General features: G+C 35.7%; 1 pseudogene; it reads left to right on the top strand.

The window, feature by feature from the left end:
- The first annotated feature begins 356 nt into the window (after positions 1 to 356).
- On the top strand, positions 357 to 20,811 carry LOC133074116 (centrosomal protein of 70 kDa-like; annotated as a pseudogene).
- Positions 20,812 to 21,721: the final 910 nt, after the last annotated feature.

Raw genomic sequence — 21,721 nt, 5'->3', positions numbered from 1 at the left:
TTATGTTTAAAATGAGTCTATATTTATTGGAGGTGAGTACTGAAATAAAAGTGGGTAATAGAAATGAAATAAATATGGAAGAATGTTGGTTATTATTGATCTTGGGTTAATGAATATACATGAGTTCATTTTACTCTGTCTCTACTTGTATGTATTTTTAAAAATTTCTCTAATGAAAAGTTTAAAAACTAGTTGAAAGGTGTTAGTCACTGAAGTTGGCTGATAGTTTTAAAAAGTATCTTTATTTAAATAAAAGTGAGAGAGATGAACATAGTGCATTAGAGACCAGAGTTTAAAGGGGAGAGAGTACTCTATGATGTCAGCAGCAAAAATGGCAGAATTGGAGAATTTGCAACATGTTCCTAGATTTAGCTGAAAATGAATTATTGGTAACTAGTATTGGTGGATTTCAGTCTCTGAAGCAGAAGTAGAACAGAAGGGTGATTTGCAAGAAAAACTGAACTAGCAGCAGGGAGGATCATTTTACTTCTCTGGGTCTCACATGGTTATAGCACCTGATATATTAGTACAATTCTCCCAGCACTTTCCTGCCAGCTCTGGACAGCTAGAGTTGTTGGATTAAACACTTTCCAAGGTTCTCTCATGTTGTGAGATTCCATGATGCTAATGAATATGTGTGTATGATTGTGCCTCTGCAAAGGAAGAGTTAGATACCGTAAGAATTCAAGGAAATATAGAATGGCAAAGTCTTAGACAATAAGAGCATGTGATGGCACTTGTGTGTGTGCCAGTCAAATAGAATACGTTGTGTTGCTAGCCTTTGATCTACTTAGAAATAAAGACCACCCAAGAATGTGGCATTTAATTTACCTTTTGAGTTAGGCTAGTGAGTTAATTGTTAAACTAATGAATTCAGACAATTCTTTCAGCTTTTTGGAAAGCAGTTTCCAAAAAATGTTTATTAGCATCACTTGCTTTTCACATTACCTAGTTAAAACAAATAGTTTTCTTTGTGTATATGTGTGTAAAACCCCATAATGTTTCATTTTAGAGGAGAACATTATAAAATTCTAAAAATTAGTTTTCTTAGAAGTCACAGAAGTTTTGGCATGGAAATGCTTAAATTGCCCAAGAGTAGTAGGTTCTTTTAAATATAATTTTCTTTAACACCTATTGCACTTTTTTTTAATTTAGGTAATTCAATTTTATATTGCCAATCTCAACTTCTTTTGACTCTACAAAAGAAATTGTATCTATAGCAGCCCCGAAAGCCAAGGAGTCCAGCAAATCATCAGATAAGACTCATAACTGAAAAACAGGTAAACTTGAAATATTTGAAACCAGTGTTTATCAAAGTATGTGTCAAAGAATGCCACGTTGACAAATGTGAAAAATCTTACTTTAAAAGGCTACTTTAGTAAAATCATTTTGGGAAATGATGGGACAAAACTATTAAATGGTATCCTTATTCTAAGACTTCACAACATATCAGTCTCCAAAAGGAGGCTTTATTATACAGTTTCTCCTACTTACATAATGCTAATTTGATGAATATTTCATTAGATTGGTCTTCTTCAGTTTATACTTGGAAAATGCCATTCTGAACTATTTTGGAATTTGCAAACCAGTTATGTTTTTCTTCAAACATAATTTAACTCAGATGACCATTATATCTACTACTGTGGGCAAGAATCTCTTAGAAGAAATGGAGTAGCCATCATAGTCAACAAAAGAGCCCCAAATGCAGTACTTGGATGCAATTTCAAAAATGACAGAATGATCTCTGTTCGTTTCCAAGGCAAACCATTCAGTATCACAGTAATCTAAGTCTATGCCCCTATCAGTAATGCTAAAGAAGCTGAAGTTGAATGGTTCTATGAAGACCTACAAGACCTTCTAGAACTAACACCCAAATTTGTCCTTTTCATTATAGCGGACTGGAATGCAAAAGTAGGAACTCAAGAAATACCTGGCGTAACAGGCAAGTTTGGCCTTGGCATACAGAATGAAGCAGGGGAAAGGCTAACAGAGTTTTGCCAAGAGAACGCACTAGTCATAGCAAACACCCTCTTCCAACAACACAGGAGAAGACTCTACACATGGACATCACCAGATGGTCAATACTGAAATCAGATTGATTATATTCTTTGCAGCCAAAGATGGAGAAGCTCTATACAGTCAGCCAAGACAAAACCGGGAGCTGACTGTGGCTCAGATCGTGAATTCCTTATTGCCAAATTCAGACTTAAATTGAAGAGAGCAGGGAAAACCACTAGACCATTCAGGTATGACCTAAATCATATCCCTTATGATTATACAGTAGAAGTGACAAGTAGGCTCAAGGGATTAGGTCTGATAGAGAGAGTGCCTGAGGAACTATAGACAGAGGTTCATGACATTGTACAGGAGGCAGTGATCAAGACCCTCCCTAAGAAAAAGAAATGCAAAAAGGCATAATGGTTGTCACAGGAGGCCTTACTGTGAAGGCTATGAAAAGAAGAGAAGTGAAAGGCAAAGGAGAAAAGGAAAGATACACCCATTTTTTTTTTTTTATTATTATTATTTTATTTTATTTTTATTTTTTTTATTTATTTTTATTATTATTATTATTTTTTTCCCAGTGGGTTTTGTCATACATTGATATGAATCAGCCATGGATTTACATGTATTACTTTTTTTTTTTTTTTATTAGTTGGAGACCAATCACTTCACAACATTTCAGTGGGTTTTGTCATACATTGATATGAATCAGCCATGGATTTACACGTATTCCCCATTTGAATGCAGAGTTCTGAAGAATAGCAAGGAGAGATAAGAAAGCCTTCGTCAGTGATCAGTGCAAAGAAATAGAGGAAAACAACGAAATGGGAAAGACTAGAGATCGCTTCAAGGAAATTAGAGATACCAAGGAAACATTTCATGCAAAGATGGGCTCAATAAAGGACAGAAATGGTGTGGGTTTAACAGAAGCAGAAGATATTAAGAAGAGGTGGCAAGAATCCACAGAAGAACAATACAAAAAAGGTCTTCACGACCCAGATAATCATGATGGTGTGATCACTCACCTAGAGCCAGACATCCTGGAATGTGAAGTCAAGGGGGCCTTAGGAAGCATCACTACGAACAAAGCTAGTGGACGTGATGGAATTCCAGTTGCGCTATTTCGAATCAAAAGCTGATGCTGTGAAAGTGCTGCACTCAATATGCCAGCAAATTGGGAAACTCAGCAGTGGCCACAGGACTGGAAATGGTCATTTTTCATTCCAATCCCAAAGAAAGGCAATGCCAAAGAATGCTCAGACTACCGCACAGTTGCACTCATCTCACACGCTAGCTACCAAAGTAATACTCAAATTCTCCAAGCCAGGCTTCAACAGTACGTGTACCATGAACTTTTGTAATGTTTGAGCTGGATTTAGGAAAGGCAGAGGAACCAGAGATCAAATTGCCAACATCCGTTGGGTCATCAAAAAAGCAAGAGAGTTCTAGAAAAACGTCTACTTTTACTTTATTGACTATATGTAAGCCTTTGACTGTGTGGATCACAACAAACTGTGAAAAGTTCTGAAATAGATGGGAATACCAGACCACCTGACCTGCCTCTTGAGCAATCTGTATGCAGGTCAGGAAGCAACAGTTAGAACTGGACATGGAACAACAGACTGGTTTCAAATAGGGAAAGGAGTACATCAAGGCTGTATATTGTCATTCTGCTTATTTAACTTATATGCAGAGTACATCATGTGAAATGCTGGGCTGGATGAAGCACAAACTGGAATCAAGATTGCCAGGAGAAATATCAATAACCTCAGATATGCAGATGACACTACATTTATGGCAGAAAGCAAAGAGGAGCTAAAAAGCCTCTTGATGAAAGTGAAAGAGGAGAGTGGAAAAGTCGGCTTAAAGCTCAACATTCAGAAAACTAAGATCATGGCATCTGGTCCCATCACTTTATGGCAAATAGATGGGAAAACAGTGGCAGGCTTTATTTTTGGGGGGCTCCACAATCACTGCATATGGTGATTGCAGCCATGAAATTAAAAGATGCTTTCTCCTTGGAAGGAAAGTTATGACCAACCTAGACAGCATATTAAAGAGCAGAGACATTACTTTGCCAACAGAGGTCTGTCTAGTCAACACTATGGTTTTTCCAGTAATCATGTATAGATATGATAGTTGGAATATAAAGAAAGCTGAGTGCTGAAGAATTGATGCTTTGAACTGTGGTGTTGGACAAGATTCTTGAGAGTTCCTTGAACTCCTAGGAGGTCAAACGAGTCCATCCTAAAGGAAATCAGTCCTGAATATTCATTGGAAGGACTGATGCTGAGCCTGAAACTCTGATACTTTGGCCCCCTGATGTGAAGAACTGAGTCACTGGGAAAGACCCTGATGCTTGGAACTATTGAGGGCAGGAGGAGAAGAGGACGACAGATGATGAGATGGTTGATGGCATCACCGACTCAATGGACATGAGTTTGGGTAATCTCTGGTAATTTGCTATGAACAGTGATGCCTGTCGTGCTGCAGTCCATGGGGTCACAAAGAGTCGGACACGACTGAGTGACTGAACTGAACTGATGGTTTTCTTTCTCTTAAAAGAGTTATCAGGACTTCCATTGCAGTCCAGTGTTTGAGATTACCTCACAGTGCATAGGGTGTGGGTTCAATCCCTGATGGTGGAGCTTAGATCCTACATGCCTCTTGGGCAAAAAACCAAAGCATAAAACAGAAGCAATATTGTAACAAATTCAATAAAGACTTAAAAATGGCCCACATTAAAAAAAAATTTTTTTTTAAAGTTATCAGAGAACACTGTATAATTTGGTCATTCAAAATGTGTGACTTTTTTGTAGAGCCTTTTTTTTTTTTTTTTTTTAAATGAGTCATAGTAGGTTTCCACATATATACCCACACAGAGCTTTTGGCTCCCAAAACAGATACTAGCAACAGTTTTAGTTCTGTTTCTTTAATCTTTGTGACTAGAAGACATAGGGAAAAAAAAATTGTCAGGGCGGGGAGAGTTAAGCAAAGGATAAAGAAACAGAAGAAAGTCAGCAGTCAAAAAGAAAGATTTGTTTGGTACTGTGAGCCATAATCCTATCAAAGAGTCATCAGACCAATTTGGTTTTTGTCTTCATAGGTTTTTAAAAATTGAAGTATAGTTGATTTACAGTATTAACTTCAGGTGTGTAACATAGTGAATCAGTAGTTTTACAGATTTTACTCCATTAAATGTTATTACAAGATAATGGTTATAATTCTCTGGCTATACAGTGTATCCTTGTTATCTGTTTTGGTAGATTTTTTAATGTCTGAGGGGAATTTGGATGTGAGTGTGATAATTGCTCAGTCATGCCTGACTCTTTGCAACCCCATGGACTGCAAAGTAGCCTGCCAGGCTCCTCTGTCCCTGGAACTCTCCAGGCAAGATTAGTGGCGTGGGTTGCCATTTCCTTCTCCATTGGATGTGAAGAGTATTTGAACTTTTAAAAATTTTCTAGGAGAGAGGGAGGGGGAAAATTCTCCAAATTATTAATATTAACATTATTATAATATTTGCATGCTACTCACTAATAAAATATATTAGACACTTTTCAAACATTTAAATAAATTGAAAATTTACTCAAATTTACTCAAATTTAAGGTCTTTTAAAAAGACTGCAAAGTATCTCACACACTTGATTTCAAAATTGATCATTGTACTTAAGAACCTGTTGTTGATGTTAATATCATGGATTTAAATGTCATTTAAAAAATATCTGTTTTTGTTCCTACTGTATTTTGTGTTCTTTTCTTCCCCATTGTCAAGTTTTTATTTATTGTTAGGTTTTATCTTTTTTAATCTGGAGAGAGTTCCCTTCTCAGTTTCATGGGGTAAATACATATTTAGAATCAGGGATACAAAACTTAAAGAGTGTCTTTCAGAATATTTCTACTAGAATCAGTTACCTAGATGGACAGACTCCTTTTCATTGTTAGACCTTGTCCATTATACAAGGAACTACCTACGTTATTGGCTCCTCCAGTCAGATATGTTTGATTTTGTTGTGACCCTGGTCATTGTTAAGGTGACAGCTAAATAAAAAACCTTAAATAAAAAGTTCAGTTAAGTAAGAAACTTAAAGTCTGTTTAATTCACTGAAATTATAAGGCTTTTAATTTGTTCATTAAGACCTATATGTATGCTCTGGAATTATGTAATTCCAAATATAATGTAACTATCCATGCTTATTTGCATCCTTTTTAGTCTAATTTTGTTAGAAACAAATCAGTTTTAATTTTAATCATTATATGTGTATAAAAATTCATATTAAAGCTTTTGGAGAAAAAGTCTGTTCTGAAAACAAAGGAAATTATTTATAGGAGAGCCTTTCTTCACCGTATATCTTAACGTTGATCCTTTTCTGTCTCCTTGTGACTGTAGCGGGAAGAAGCAGAATGGGAAAGCATAAGTGTGCTGTTGATGATGCATGGCTTAAAGCCTTTATCTCTAGTCAAAAGAACAGATATGAAAGGTAATCAAATTATATTCTTGCTCCTTAAGATAAAAAGCTTCTTTTTTTGTTAAAATTTTTCAATCTTAATTTTTTCTTATCGTCATTTTTACTATGTGTATTACATTTCAAAAAATAAAGATCTCATCATTTTTGACAAACAGTCATCACAAACGATGAGGGAGAATTTAAAAACAATGATGGAGGAAACATCACGTCAACAGAACATGATCCAGGAGCTCATAGAAACTAATAAACAGCTTAAGTAAGAGAATGGAAAAAATCTGTTTTGAATTGTATGTGAACAAACAATATGCATTTTAAAAATAACTCGCTTGAAAAGAATCTTGAAATTTAATTTTCCATTGACTAAATAGTAAAAAATATTTTTAGTAGGTAAATCTTTTGGTAATAGCTTCCATATATAATGATACCCTATGTTTCCTCTGTTGGTTTGTGTTATAGAAATTTTAAGAATGCAAAAAAATTTTACGAAGTCATTATGTTGTTAGATGGATATGTTGGTTGATATGATTTGTTTCTATTACTAGAAGAAGGAATTGCATCTCTGTTACTAGAAATGAACTTCAGCAACAACGACTTCAGCAGCAGATCAGGAACAATGAGCTAATGACTTGGAACAAATTATGGAGAGTGTGAAGTCCAAAATTGGTGAAATGGAGGATGAATCTGTAAATAGCTTTTGCCAGCAACAGAATAAAATAAAAGAACTTCAAAAGGAGCATGAAGCTTTACAGGTACTGAGTTAAGCATTTTCTTACATGATAGTCTTAAAACACCTTGTCAATGTTACAGGTGACTTCCATGTTGCTTAATTCAGTGATCCTTATCTTCCTTTACCGATTATTGTCATTATCTTGAAATTCTTTCTTTGCTATTTCCAGAATATCTTCTCTTCTGGTTTTCCTTTAACCCCACTATTTATTTTTCAATCCCTTTGCTGATTTTCACATATTCCTCAGACTGATCCTTTAGACCTTTCTTTTTCCTATAAATTCTAACTTCCTTGGTGATGCTTAGTCTAATTCATAGTACTTTTATTTTTTTTAATTTTTTTTATTCATAGTACTTTTAAATCTGTGGCACAGGCTTCTTCCCTTAATTCCAGACTCACATCCTGCATCCTACTTGATATCTCTATTGGATGTCTAATTAGGCATCTAGAACTTTTTAACATGTCCAAAACCATACCTGGATTTCCTCCCCAAACTTTCGTCTTTTAATCTCCGCTCTGGTCCAAGTCACTTTCATTTCTTTCCTGTTTCTTTCTTGGTTTCCCTACTCCAAGCCTTGCCTTTTTTTAGTGTGCTCTCAACATTATAGCACAGAACACTCTGACTTTGCTTTTTCTTTTTCTTAAAGGGAAAAATCCAAAACTCTTAACCATGATCTTACATGATTGTCCCCGTGTTACCTTCTGACTTCACCTACTGTACCTCTTGCATATTCTATTCCAGTCACACTGACATTCTTGATTTTCTTTGAACATTTTCCTTGAACATTCTCGCCTCAGGGGCTTTGTATATTTTGTTCTTCCTTGTTCCCTCTACCATGCGTGCTTTTTTTAGCTGCATGGTTTGTTTTCTCTCTGCTTACTCAAGTGTCACATCACTATCTCTCAGGGATTCCTTTTTTGATGACTTCACTTACAGTTGGCAGTCCTGTCCCCCAGATATCATCTTGCCTTCCCTGCTTTGTTTTATCCATAACTTTTAGCACCATCTAACATGCTGATATACTATACACTTTGTCTTGTTTGTATATCTCTGTGTTAGAATGCAAGCTCCATGAGGGCTGATATTTTTGTCTGTTTTGTCTAGGGCTGAGAAAATGTCTGCTTTATTATTAGTTGTAGATGCTCAATAGATATTTGAATTATTGATTATAATTTTTTTACTTTTATTTTTCTTGAAATATCAATGTTATAACATTGAATATCTAATATTAATTTCCTAAATTTAAAAAACCTCTTTTTAAACTTGGGTGTTTCTTGTAATTGAAAGAAAGAAGTCTTTTGTAGGGAAAATCAATATTTAGTTGTATAAGACATTACAGATACTTAGAAACAGTATATCATTATAAATGTTTTTTGTTGGCAGAGCATTATACGTACCTGTTGCATACAAGGTGTTTAGGCTGCCTAAAGGGACAGTACTCCTTAGGCAGGGTCTAGATGTCCCCTCAGTTTATGCTAGCAGCATTGGAAGGATGTGATAAGTTAAATTTCAGGGATCAGAGAGAATCAGCAGGAGATACTAAGAATTTCTGGTATGAAGCTGCAGGCAGTTGGTGTTCTGCCCTCATTTAGGCTGCCAGCTTGGGGCCAGCAGTGCTGGACCTGTTGGTGTTGTTCATAGCTCCAGAGAAGACACTATCATTCTTTGGCCAAGTCTATTTCTGTTATTCATCAGTTAATAAGATTTGGCATTTACATTTTTAGGTTTGCTTTGTTAGGTAGCGTTCCTCATCAATAGTATATTGTGAACTCTCTGTGGGGAGGGGGGTTTTGGACATACTGCTATATGCATTTGATTTTGACCTTCATCTCAGATATAGGACATGTAGAAATATGAAGCTCTTTAGCTCAGGGGTCCCCAGTCTCTTGGATCTAATACCTGGTAAGAGGGCGCTGATGTAATAATAATGAAGTGCACAGTAAATATAATACACTTGCATCATCCCAACCCCCTGTCCCCCATCTGTAGAAATATTGTCTTCCACAGAATCAGTCGCTAGTGCCAAAAAAGCGGGGACCGTTGCTTTAACTCATCAACTTACTGATGTGAGAAGCAGCCATCAGCTGGTACTGATAGAAGGAGTTGAAGGCAGAGAGATCTGTGTGGGTTTCTTTTTTTTAAGGAAGATACCTATTTTTTTTCCTTAAAGAGGTTGATCTATAAATAATCACAAGCCGAATTATTAAAATGTAAGGCTTATGAATTTACCAGGGTTTTAGGCAATTCAAAGAAAAATGCTTGAGTATTCATTGGTAAGGGGTGATTTGAATGGATTGTCATGTATTTTCTGTCAAGAATTTCATCTGTCCTAAATGAATTATAGGCCATGTAACTTTTAACTTCAGGTTTCAGAGTTTTGTTATATAGCTTTTAAATGTGTACAGAGGAAGTCTCATGTCCCAGTCGGCCATGGGAAACAGACAGAATTAGGGTGGGGGCGTGAAAACTTGGTTTTGTGGAAGGGTGTGTGTGTGCTCAGTAGTGTCTGACTCTTTGCCATCCCATGCACTGTAGCCTGGACTGTAGCAGGCTCCTCTGGCTGTGGAATTTTCTAGGCAAGAATACTGGAGCGGGTTACCATTGCCTACTCCAGGGCATCTTCTCGACCCAGGGATCGAACCCACGTGTTTCTTGGCGTCGTCTGCATTGGTGGTTGGATTCTTTACCGCTGGGCCACCTGGGAAGCCCTGGGGAATGGTATCTATGCTAATTTGATCAATCGAAATTAGTTGTTTGCTTATTTCTTAAGTACATGAAGGGTACTTTTTATAGAATGATGACAGAAATTGGCAAAACCTCAAGGGCAATTCCCAAGGAATTGCTGCCCCTCAGTGTTGCCTGATTTTTTGTACAAGTCTATCACCAATTGGTCATACATTCTATTCTATACTAGTTAATTTGTGCTTTCTTGGGGAAGATGGAAGTGCTCCTGGAAAACAATTACTTCACAGTTTGAGGCGCATTTTTTTGTTTTGGCATGCACTTGTTTACAGTTTTAGAATGGTTTAGTGCTGCATATTTCGCAGTTGAGAGAAAGGAAACATTGATTTTGTGTGTATGTGGCACAGAGATCAAGGAAATTAACAGGTGTTTGACAGTAATACTTTGAAAGATTGTTATTGAGAGATTGCTGGGAAATGCAGAAACTAAAAGACAACATTTCTATGTTCTGCAGTGCAGTTTTCCTTTTTCTGTACTTAGACAACATGTGTTAGCTTCTGTGGATATAGTTTGATAAACTTTTCAGTCCTCTAAAGATCAGTGCAGAGTATATCACGTGAAATGCTGGACTGGATGAAGCAGAAGCTGGAATCAAGATTGCCAGGAGAAATATCAATAACCTCAGATATGCAGATGACACCACCCTTATGGCAGAAGGTGAAGAGGAACTAAAGAGCCTCTTGATGAAAGTGAAAGAGGAGAGTGAAAAAGTTGGTTTAAAACTCAGCATTCAAAAAATGAAGATCATGGCACCCAGTCCCATCACTTCATTCATGGCAAATAGATGGGGAAACAATGGAAACAGTGACAGACTTTATTTTCTTGGGCTCCAAAATCACTGTAGATGGTGACTGCAGCCATGGAATTAAAGGACACTTGCTCCTTGGAAGAAAAGCTATGACCAACCTAGACAGCATATTAAAAAGCAGAGACATTACTTTGCCAACAAAGGTCAGTATAGTCAAAACTATGGTTTTTTTCAGCAGTCATGTATGGATGTGAGAGTTGGACTATAAAGAAAGCTAAGCGCTGAAGAATTGATGTCTTTGAACTGTGGTGTTGGAGAAGACTCTTGAGAGTCTCTTGGACTGCAAGAAGATCCAACCAGTCCCTTGGACTGCAAGGGGCTTAAAGGAAATCGGTCCTGAATATTCATTGGAAGGACTGGTGCTGAAGCTGAGCTCCAGTAGTTTGGCCACCTGATGTGAAGAACTGAGTCATTGAAAAAGACCCTGATGTTGGGAAAGACTGAAGGCAGGAGGAGAAGGGGACGACAGAGGATGAGTTGGTTGGATGGTTCACCGACTCAATAGACATGAGTTTGAACAGGCTCTGGGAGTTGGTGATGGACAGGGAGGCCTGGCGTGCTGCAGTCCATGGGGTCGCAAAGAGTTGGACATGACTGAGCGACTGAACTGAAAGATCTAAGCAGTTAATTTTAGTTTTAAATCATTGTGATCAGTATCAGCATGTAGTTCTTTGTTTTCTTTCTCCATAGGGAATATATGGATCAGAAAGCTGATTTTTGTTCTTTCAGTGGTTACCTTAAAAATTAAAATATGCACTCTTGACTTCTCAAAATGTAATGTTACTTTGTACTTTCTAGCTTATTCTATGACATTGGAAAAATTGTTTTATAATTATTATATTCTCCAACTTATATTATTGTTGTATATTTCATTCTGTATTTTTATTCTCTCTAAACATTTATTTACTACTGACAGTTGAAATAGCACAAAATATTTTCTTCCTGTTGTTTAAACTTTTAATAAGCAGAGGAAAAAAATCTAGTTTTACACTGTCTGTCCTAATTATTATGTATTATTCAAACCATCCAGTGTGGGCTTCCCAAGTGGCTCATTGGAGAAGAATCCACCTGCTTATGCAGGAGATGCAAGAGACACCAGTTTTATCCCTGGGTCGGGAAGATCCCCTAGAGGAGGAAATGGCAACCCACTCCAGTATTCTTGCCTGGAAAATGCCATGGACAGAGGAACCTGGAGGGCTACAGGCGTGGGGTCACAAAGAGTTGGACATGATTGAGCGCACACCACCTCCTTTGGCAAACCACTCAGTGTAAAGCCACCAAGCTCTTCTGTATACTTCTCTACAAGTCCTTTAGCTTCAGTTTCTCTTTTTACTTTTGTATTGGATTTCTCTATCCACTTGAACATTCTGAAATACACAGGGAATCATGAGACAGAGTGTTTCTTAGGGCCAAATGAGAAAATAGATCTAATGTTTGTTAATATCAGCAAGATATTCCTAATTTATTATGGCCTTATAATTAACTGACATCTAAGTAGGGAGGAAAGAGATATAGGAAGGATGGCAGGGCTTTTTAAAATTGTTATTGATTAATGGAACAGAATAGAAAGCCCAGAGATAAATCCACGCACCTATGGACACCTTATCTTCGACAAAGGAGGCAAGGATATACAATGGAAAAAAGACAATCTCTTTAACAAGTGGTGCTGGGAAAACTGGTCAACCACTTGTAGAAGAATGAAACTAGAACACTTTCTAACACCATACACAAAAATAAACTCAAAATGGATTAAAGATCTAAGTGTAAGAACAGAAACTATAAAACTCCTAGAGGAGAACATAGGCAAAACTCTCCGACGTAAATCACAGCAGGATCCTCTATGACCCACCTCCCAGAATATTGGAAATAAAAGCAAAAATAAACAAATGGGACTTAATTAAAATTAAAAGCTTTTGCACAACAAAGGAAACTATAAGCAAGGTGAAAAGACAGCCCTCAGATTGGGAGAAAATAATAGCAAACGAAGCAACAGACAAAGGATTAATCTCAAAAATATACAAGCAACTCCTGCAGCTCAATTCCAGAAAAATAAATGACCCAATCAAAAAATGGGCCAAAGAACTAAACAGACATTTCTCCAAAGAAGACATACAGATGGCTAACAAACATATGGAAAGATGCTCAACATCACTCATTATCAGAGAAATGCAAATCAAAACCACAATGAGGTACCATTACATGCCAGTCAGGATGGCTGCTATCCAAAAGTCTACAAGCAATAAATGCCGGAGAGGGTGTGGAGAAAAGGGAACCCTCTTACACTGTTGGTGGGAATGCAAACTAGTACAGCCTTTATGGACAACAGTGTGGAGATTTCTTTAAAAACTGGAAATAGAACTGCCATATGACCCAGCAATCCCACTTCTGGGCATACACACCGAGGAAACTAGATCTGAAAGAGACACATGTACCCCAATGTTCATCGCAGCACTGTTTATAATAGCCAGGACATGGAAGCAACCTAGATGCCCATCAGCAGACGAATGGATAAGGAAGCTGTGGTACATATACACCATGGAATATTACTCAGCCATTAAGAAGAATTAATTTGAATCAGTTCTAATGAGATGGGTGAAACTGGAGCCCATTATACAGAGTGAAGTAAGCCAGAAAGATAAAGACCAATACAGTATACTAATGCATATATATGGAATTTTAAAAGATGGTAACGATAACCCTATGCAAATAGAAAAAGAGACACAGATGTAGAGAACAGACTTTTGGACTCAGTGGGAGAAGGTGAGGGTGGGATGTTCAGAGAGAATAGCATTGAAACAAGTATACTATCAAGGGTGAAACAGACTACCAGCCCAGGTTGGATGCATGAGATGAGTGCTCAGGGCTGGTGCACTGGGAAGACCCAGAGGGATGGGATGGGGAGGGAGGTGGGAGGGGGGGATTGGGATGGGGAACACATGTAAATCCATGGCTGATTAATGTCAGTATATGGCAAAAACCACTACAATATTGTAAAGTAATTAGCCTCCAACTAATAAAAATAAATGGAAAAAAAAAAGAATGTTTACTTAGTGAATTAAAGAACTGCACATGTAGCTAAAATCCAACTTAATGTTCTGCTTCACTCCTAAGGCATTTTACTTCATTCAGTCCCTGTTTTGAAGAAACAGCAACTCCAGTAACACTTTTCCTTACTGAAATATTATCAGTATCTTAGATATAAGGCTTCCATAGATATAAATCTGTGGAAAATATTTAGAAAACATGTCACTCACTTCAGAAGTGTTACATAAAACTATGTAAAAACTAAGTATATCTATTAAAAGGTAATAAAGTAAAGAGATTTCCCCAGCAGTCCAGTGGTTAATAATCTGAGCTTCCACTACTGGGCGGGGGTGGGGGGGAAGGGGGAGTGTATTCATTTGATTCCTGGTCAAGGAACTAAGATCCTGCATGCCCCATGGCCAAAATAATAAAAATAATTATTATTATCATTATTAGTATCCCACATGCTCTGCAGAGTGGCAAAAAAAAAAAAGGTAATAAAGTAAAAATAAAATTGACGGCTAATTACTTTACAATATTGTAGTGGCTTTGCCATACATCGACACAAATCTGCCACGGGTGTACATGTCAGACTTAGTTCTAATGAGTTGGTCTTGAATGATCACAGTTTGACTATTAGATAATGATTGGTATTTCAGCAGTTTTCTCCAGAATGTGCTGGGTCTCTTTTTGTTTATTGTTACCATACCCAGGTTAGAGTCATTCTTTATAGTTATTCTTTTGCACACAACAGCCTTGGCTGTTTCTATTTACAGCTAGTATAACTGAATGAACTTTTCAAGTTCATTCTACTTGAATTCTTTTTTGTTTTATATTCAACTGACCCAGGAATGGGTACCCTCTCCAATCTTCTCACCTGGAGAATTCCATGGACAGAGGAGCCCATGGAGCTACAGTCCACAGGGTTGCAAAGAGCTGGACACGACTGAGAGACTGACACTTTCACTTTTTCCAAATATCTGCCTTTTGCCAGTAGTTGGTTGATTGAATGATAACAAACATTTTTTGTTTTTATTTTTAAAATATTAACTGACATTTATTGAGTACTTGTTATAGTGGGCTAATTTATTTTTATTTCTCAAAAATTGTCAAAAACCAAGAGATGCAAATATTTTTAAACTCAGCAATTTATTTTTAGTATCTTGTCTTTATCACAAAAACATGGAAGAATATTTATTTTTAAACTTGTGATTTTTCTGAATAAACTATATATTCTGTATACAAAAGGTGATAGGTTCATAAGCCTTTAATGTCACTGAGAGTAAGAATTGAATATCATTTTTATTCTGAAATTCCTATCTTCCATTCTATCATACAAAAGATGCAAAATATGGTTTATTTATATTTTGTTTTATTTATAATTTCCCTAATTTCATTTCACAGATGGTTTGAGGTAAGCATGCCTCCCCCCTACCCCACACATGCACAAACATTCACACACAGTCTCATATATACACAAAGAATATATAAAATATGACTTCTTAAAAAATAATTGAAATGTTTAATAGTTTAAAAAGCCAGGAGCAAGATTTGCAGTAGGTATTTATATAGTAAGATCCTATATAACTACTTGATGTGTACTATAGGATTTGCTCTCTGCTTGCAATATAGACAGCGTCCAAAGTAAAGCAAACATGCTCAGTTATAATACCCAGAATCTCTTAAGATAAAAACAGTCTAGTTAGTCGTGTGGTTGTAGTTCATCCTTTTATTGGAAATGGAGAGATGTTTAGCAGTTTCTTATGAAGGAGACACAGTGAGTGATGGTGCACCAAACCCCCTGCCACCATCATTGTAGTAGGTAAAATAATGTTTCATATATATGTTCTTTATGATGTCTTTCATTGGATAGACTTAGAGTGTTGACGATGCAATTCAGAAAAAGTCATTCTGTATAATTCAGTCTGTACTATACTTGGCCATGTGAGTATTTAATTGAATAGTAATATTTGAACTTTGCAAAGTCAAAGACTTTCTGGAAGTTCCATGTGTGTATTTTTACTCAAAACTGGGTTTTGTATCAATTCTTTTTTTGACCATGCTGTGCGACATGTTGGATCTTAGTTCCCCAACCAGGAATTGAACCCTTGCTCCCTTCAGTAGAGGTAAAGAATCCTAATCACTGGACCATCGGGAAAGTCCCAGGCTCTGTGTTTCAGTACTCATTCTACTGTTACCACTCACTTTTAAATCGGAGATAATCATGTCATGTTGTTTTATAAAACTATGTAAATGACTGAATAAAATTTTCTGGGACATGTTGCACATGTCCTACATCACTCTGAACCTGAGCCTTTCACAAATGAAAGATAGTGGTGTGTAGGATAATCGTAAATATGGATAGACTATCTTTAAGTTGACTTTTATAGTGACTGATTCATAAATTATTTGTAAGTAGAGATGTTGGAGACATTTTATTGACCCTTTCCTTCCCAGCTATACAGAAGACTAAGACAAGGCCTTTAGTTAAATGATTGATTGGAAGTAAGCATATAGTGGCAGTTTTTATACTTATGGTCTTGGTTTCTTTAGATCCATTTACACCATTGAGACATTTTTTAGCTAGTCTGCTTAGTGTGTGAAACACAGGTTTTAACTAAAAGTTTTGTGAATTACATGCTGATTAATTATCATTTAGTGGTTCTGTGGACTAATAGAGTTTTCTAGAGTTTGTCTGCTTCTTCTGCCAGTATGTGTTTCTCCATTCTTCAAAACAAAGATGTTTTACTGGTGCAGTGTTCATGATTCTCTGTTTGTTTTTGTCTCCATTATTGCAGGTTCATGTCAGGACCGGCCTTTTTCATGGTACTGAACTCCTGTGTAAAACTGTCGTAAGCTCAGCGATATCAGGGAAAAATGATCATATTCGGAATGAACCACTGGAATTTGATATCAACACTTGTGACCTGCCACGAATGACTCGATTATGTTTTGCTGTTTATGCAGTTTTGGATAAACTGAAAACTAAGAAATCAACTAAAACCATGAATCTCTCTAAATATCAGACCATCAGGAAATCTGGAAAAGTGGTAGTTATATACTAATTTCTGAAAAAATTTTATAATGGAATAATAACAACATAATGGAATAACTTTAAACTTTAAAATAATAGAGTAATATAAATGAAATTATATCATGTAACTTTGGTCCCAAGAATTGATCTTTAAAAAGACATTAAGTCTCCCTTATGTCATTTTCATTTTTCTTTTGGCAAATTTAGTAAATATAAATATAAGTGTTCTATTATAAATGTTTGCTTTTTAGAAAATATAGTTAAGAATGAAAAGAGTTAAAATATTACAGGTTAACTGAAACTTCAGGTGTCAGATGTATTTAAGAATCCAAAATTTTATGCATTTTAGAAAGATCACTCAACACCCCATGTAGGGTCTGGGACAACTCAGTAATTAAACACATCATTTCTAGAAGTGAAATATATGAATATTCACACTAAATAAGACAAATGAAGGCTGTCAGTTAGCTTCATGTCATTTCTGGTCATGTTTTATTGTCAAATGAATTATAAATGAACCTTTGCTTTTCAAGAGCTTCTTTGACTTTGAAATTGTGGATAAAGCATGGTGAACCTGTTCTCATATCTCATCTTCCATTTCACATTTTCAAGTCTCTTTTGTTTTCTTCTTACTTTATGGAAAGGGTTTTTTTTTTTTTTTTGAGGATGGGTATATGAGTTTTATACGTTAAAAAATGTGGTTACTCTGTTTATAAGAATTTGTATCCTTTTATTCTTAACATGAGAATGTAAGCATTTCCACTAGTTATTACCATGTAGTTGATAAAAAATGAATATTGTTTAAAAGTCAGATAAGAGTTATTTCCTTAGTGTTTTTTTCCTCCACTGATACATAATTTTAGTCAAGGTGTTCAAGCATTTATAGCCTTTTGTATACTGTACTGTACTGTATGTGCTTAGTTGTGTCCAACTCTTGCAACCCCACAGACTGTAGCCTGCCAGGCTTCTTTGTCCATGGGATTCTCCAGGCAAGAATACTGGAGTGGGTTGCTGTTTCCTGGGACTAGGTTAATTAGTCTAATTGTCTACATAAAAGTTCTGTTAGCTTGGTGTTTCCTTTTTAGAAATGTAAATAAATTCTACAATATCTAGAGACATTGCCTTTTTCTAAATTAAGATTTATGTAGGCTGAAAGCTCTTAAAACATATAATCTGACATTGTATCAGACATATTTTCTTGAATTATTAAAAATTCCTCATCACTTGCAATGGCTGCACAATAAATGTTCTATTTTTTGGATACTCTATTGTGAGAGACATTAATTAGCTTTTAGAATTTTTTGAAACCATTATGAAGATATTGAACATCTTACCATGTACATCTTGTTTTTATATTGGGTGATTTTGGGGGAAATCATCTAGAACTCTAGAAACAATATTGAAGCAAAAGGTATGTGCCTGTTCATACCTTAAAGTTCATTCTTAGCATATTGATGCAATGGTGTCTTTTTCAACAGCATTATCCTGTAGCCTGGGTAAATACAATGGTTTTTGACTTTAAAGGACAGTTGAGATCTGGAGATATAACATTACACAGCTGGTCTTCATTTCCTGATAAGATTTACATTCTAATCCTTAGTGTTAAAGAGTAATTTTTGGCATGTGGGGACTAGTTAACATGTTTTTATGACTCATTCTTTTTTCAGTCTGGTAAAGAAACCATCTTTTCATATTTTTATTGTTTATTCTAAAACAGGTTTCCCAAAGATAATATTAATATATTTATAAGTGGTTTGTATCTGAATATATTTACTTTGATGATTATTTTCTCACATTAACTGTTTTATTTTTTATAGGTTTCTGAGAAAGTCTCCTTAAGAACAGTGTCTTTTTATAAGAACCTCTGTTGTTGCTAGTTGTTCTAAACTTCTACACCAGAAGAAACATTAACTAACATTGGAAGGATAGTAAAAATATTTATTCTTTAGTTAGCTTTAGCCTGAAACTTGAGCTAGGAGAGGAGCATCTTCCATACACCTATATTTCTTAAATAGTACTCCTGTGAGGTAGATGGCTTTCTTCCATTTTATGGATGAAAAAGGGAAATTCACTGAAAAGTCAGTCAGTCTTATGTTACTGGTTCAAACCTAGGATTTGTGCAAAAGATTACTTGACTCTTCATTGTTTGTATAGCTTTCCCAAATGTTGGAAATTTTATTTTGTGTTAAAATACTGTTTTTTCCCCCCTGTCTTCATTGTTGGTTAATCTATTTAATAAAATTGTGAACCTCCTTGCTTTTAAAAATTATTTTGTGGGTGACAAACCTTTTTAAATGTTCCATCTTAGTCGTTGCTACCTGAGAAACTGTTTTTGGATAATCAGTTATCCACAGACGTATTTATAAACTGCTCACATCCTAGTATTTTATTTGTGTATGTTCTTTTATTCCTACCCTTTCCTGCATACACCTCCATGAATTTTCACTAACCACGTTATTCCCTAAATATAGGTGAGTAGTGTGCATTTACACATTTCTTAAGAGGAGCTGTAGCTTCAGAGTAAAAATTATTCATTTCAGCAGTATACTTTTTTAAATTTAGACTCACACATGTTCTCCAAAATCAGTAAGTAACTTGACTGAAATTTTTAGAAAAATTGACAATTTTTGCAATTAACTTGGCATCCCATGGACCTGAATTTATCTCTAACAAAATGTTAGAGATATTTGTTCTGCTTGTTGTGTTTCTAGAATTCACATTTATCCTTGTAGATACAAGTTAGAAACACAGGAACTATAAATACTCTAATTTCTAGAGTTCTTAGCTTATCATTAGAAGGTTTATAATCACATTAATTCTTTATGTATATAGCAGGAAATACAAACACCAATTTCTAGTTTTCTCCCTATTTTAAAGCAAAATAGCATATTTTATGCAGTGTTCTGTTTGGGGCTGATAATACTAAAATGCTACACTGGACTTTAGATAGGTTGCAATTGATAGGACAAAATAACACTACTATGTAGATTACACAGATAGAGGATATTATTAATTTGTTGAGAAGTCAGCTTTAGAAGTGTGGCGATTATGAGAATTCCTTCAATCTAGGTCAAAATGGAATCTGTGAGAGTTGAGAGTATTAAACATGATAAGCAAAGGACTGACTAAAGAGCTGAAACTTTTAAATATTTTGTAAAGATTTTCTAGCCATGAGGGAGAAGGCAGTGGCAACTCACTCCAGTCCTCTTGCCTGGAAAATCCTGTGGACGGAGGAGCCTGGTAGGCTGCAGTCCATGGGGTCGAGAAGAGTCGGACACCAGACTGAGCGACTTCACTTTTCACTTTCATGCTTTGGAGAAGGAAATGGCAACCCACTCCAGTGTTCTTGCCTGGAGAATCCCAGGGACCGGGGAGCCTCGTGGGCTGCCGTCTATGGGGACATGCAGAGTCGGACACGGTTGAGCGACTTAGCACCAGCAGCAGCAGCCTTGAGAGATAATTCTGAGTTTGCATGCTACCTGGACATCAGGTCTGGACGGGATATAGTTTTATCTTTTATTTCCTTACTAAAGTACAAAAGAATGTGCGAAGAATCTGTTACGAGAGAAATAGTTTGGAGAGGGGAGGCTTTAGTTTGTACTGCTGTTTCCTCAGAGTTTCGTCTTTTCAAAAGTTTACTTCTCTGTGAAGTGAGAAAGTTATATGACCTCCAGAGTTTAAGATAATGTTGCATTTCTGATTACCATGCATTATCTGTGAATGGACGATACTTAGAGTGATAGAAAAGATGAAGGAGTGTCTTGAAGAAGTACCACTTGGATGGAATGTTTCAGAAACTACCAAAGAAGGTGTTTATATCAGCAGCTTTGAGATCACAGAGAAATATTACCAACATTAGGTTTGTCAAAAGGACGTCATTGATGACACTCAAAATACCAGTTTGGGTACTATGATGACTATGAAAATCAGAATATATGTTCATATCAGAGCATGAGAAATTAATGTATAGTGATGAAATAATAAAAATTCCTGTGGACCACCTAATTTTGAGTGACAGTAGTTCGAACTTTTTTTATTTGTGGATTGAGAATACTTGAACAAATTTGAAGAAAGATGTGAGGTAGCTATTAATTTTTATTAATTTTTTTCATTTTAAAGATGCTATGTAAACTCATATTCAAAATTTTGTGCCAAGTATTAAGAAAATTAGAGGTTTAGTGATATTGTCTATCACACTTCCATAGGTGACACAGTTGTCATCCCTCTCCCCCCGCCAACAACACACACAGACAAATATTTATTAGACTGTGCTGGGTCTTAGTTGTGGCATGAAGGATCTTTAGTTGTAGCATGCAGGATCCCATGGAGAGTTTGTCTTTGAAGATCTATGTAGGATGAAAAGTTTAGTCTTTAAATGTGTATAATATATTTATATTTTTTAGTTTTCTTTAAATTGTACAATTGCATATATGATCATTTAAAAAACATAATGCAGATATAAAAAGTGAAAATTTCTTTATTTTTATTTAATGTTTTCTTTTTATTTAATGTTTTCTGCTTTACCCACTTGTATTCATTTTACTTTTCAAATTACTTTTATAATTATTGCTTAATATTAATAACTATGATATAATTTTATCACATAACAACCTTATGAAATAGGATGGCAATTACCAGTACACTTTATACATATGGATACAATTAAATCGTTTGCAGAGAATTAGTTAACTCAGTAACTGGATATGGGTCTTCAGGTTTTTTTACCTGCTGAGCCTTTCCAGTAGACCAGTGGGTTCCCCATCTTTTCAAGAATCAGAGCCTCTTTTGAATTTATTAAATTCAGAAAATATTTTAAGCTTTTCTCTTGACATTACTTCTGCTTTTGTTATCTGCTAATTCAGAAGAAAATATAAGAAATGATAAAAACTTATTCTCTGTTTGGTAAATATTACAT

The sequence above is a fragment of the Dama dama genome, chromosome 19 (assembly GCF_033118175.1).
Source record: "Dama dama isolate Ldn47 chromosome 19, ASM3311817v1, whole genome shotgun sequence".
Lineage (NCBI taxonomy): Eukaryota > Metazoa > Chordata > Mammalia > Artiodactyla > Cervidae > Dama > Dama dama.
This window is presented reverse-complemented; position numbering and strand designations above follow the sequence as displayed.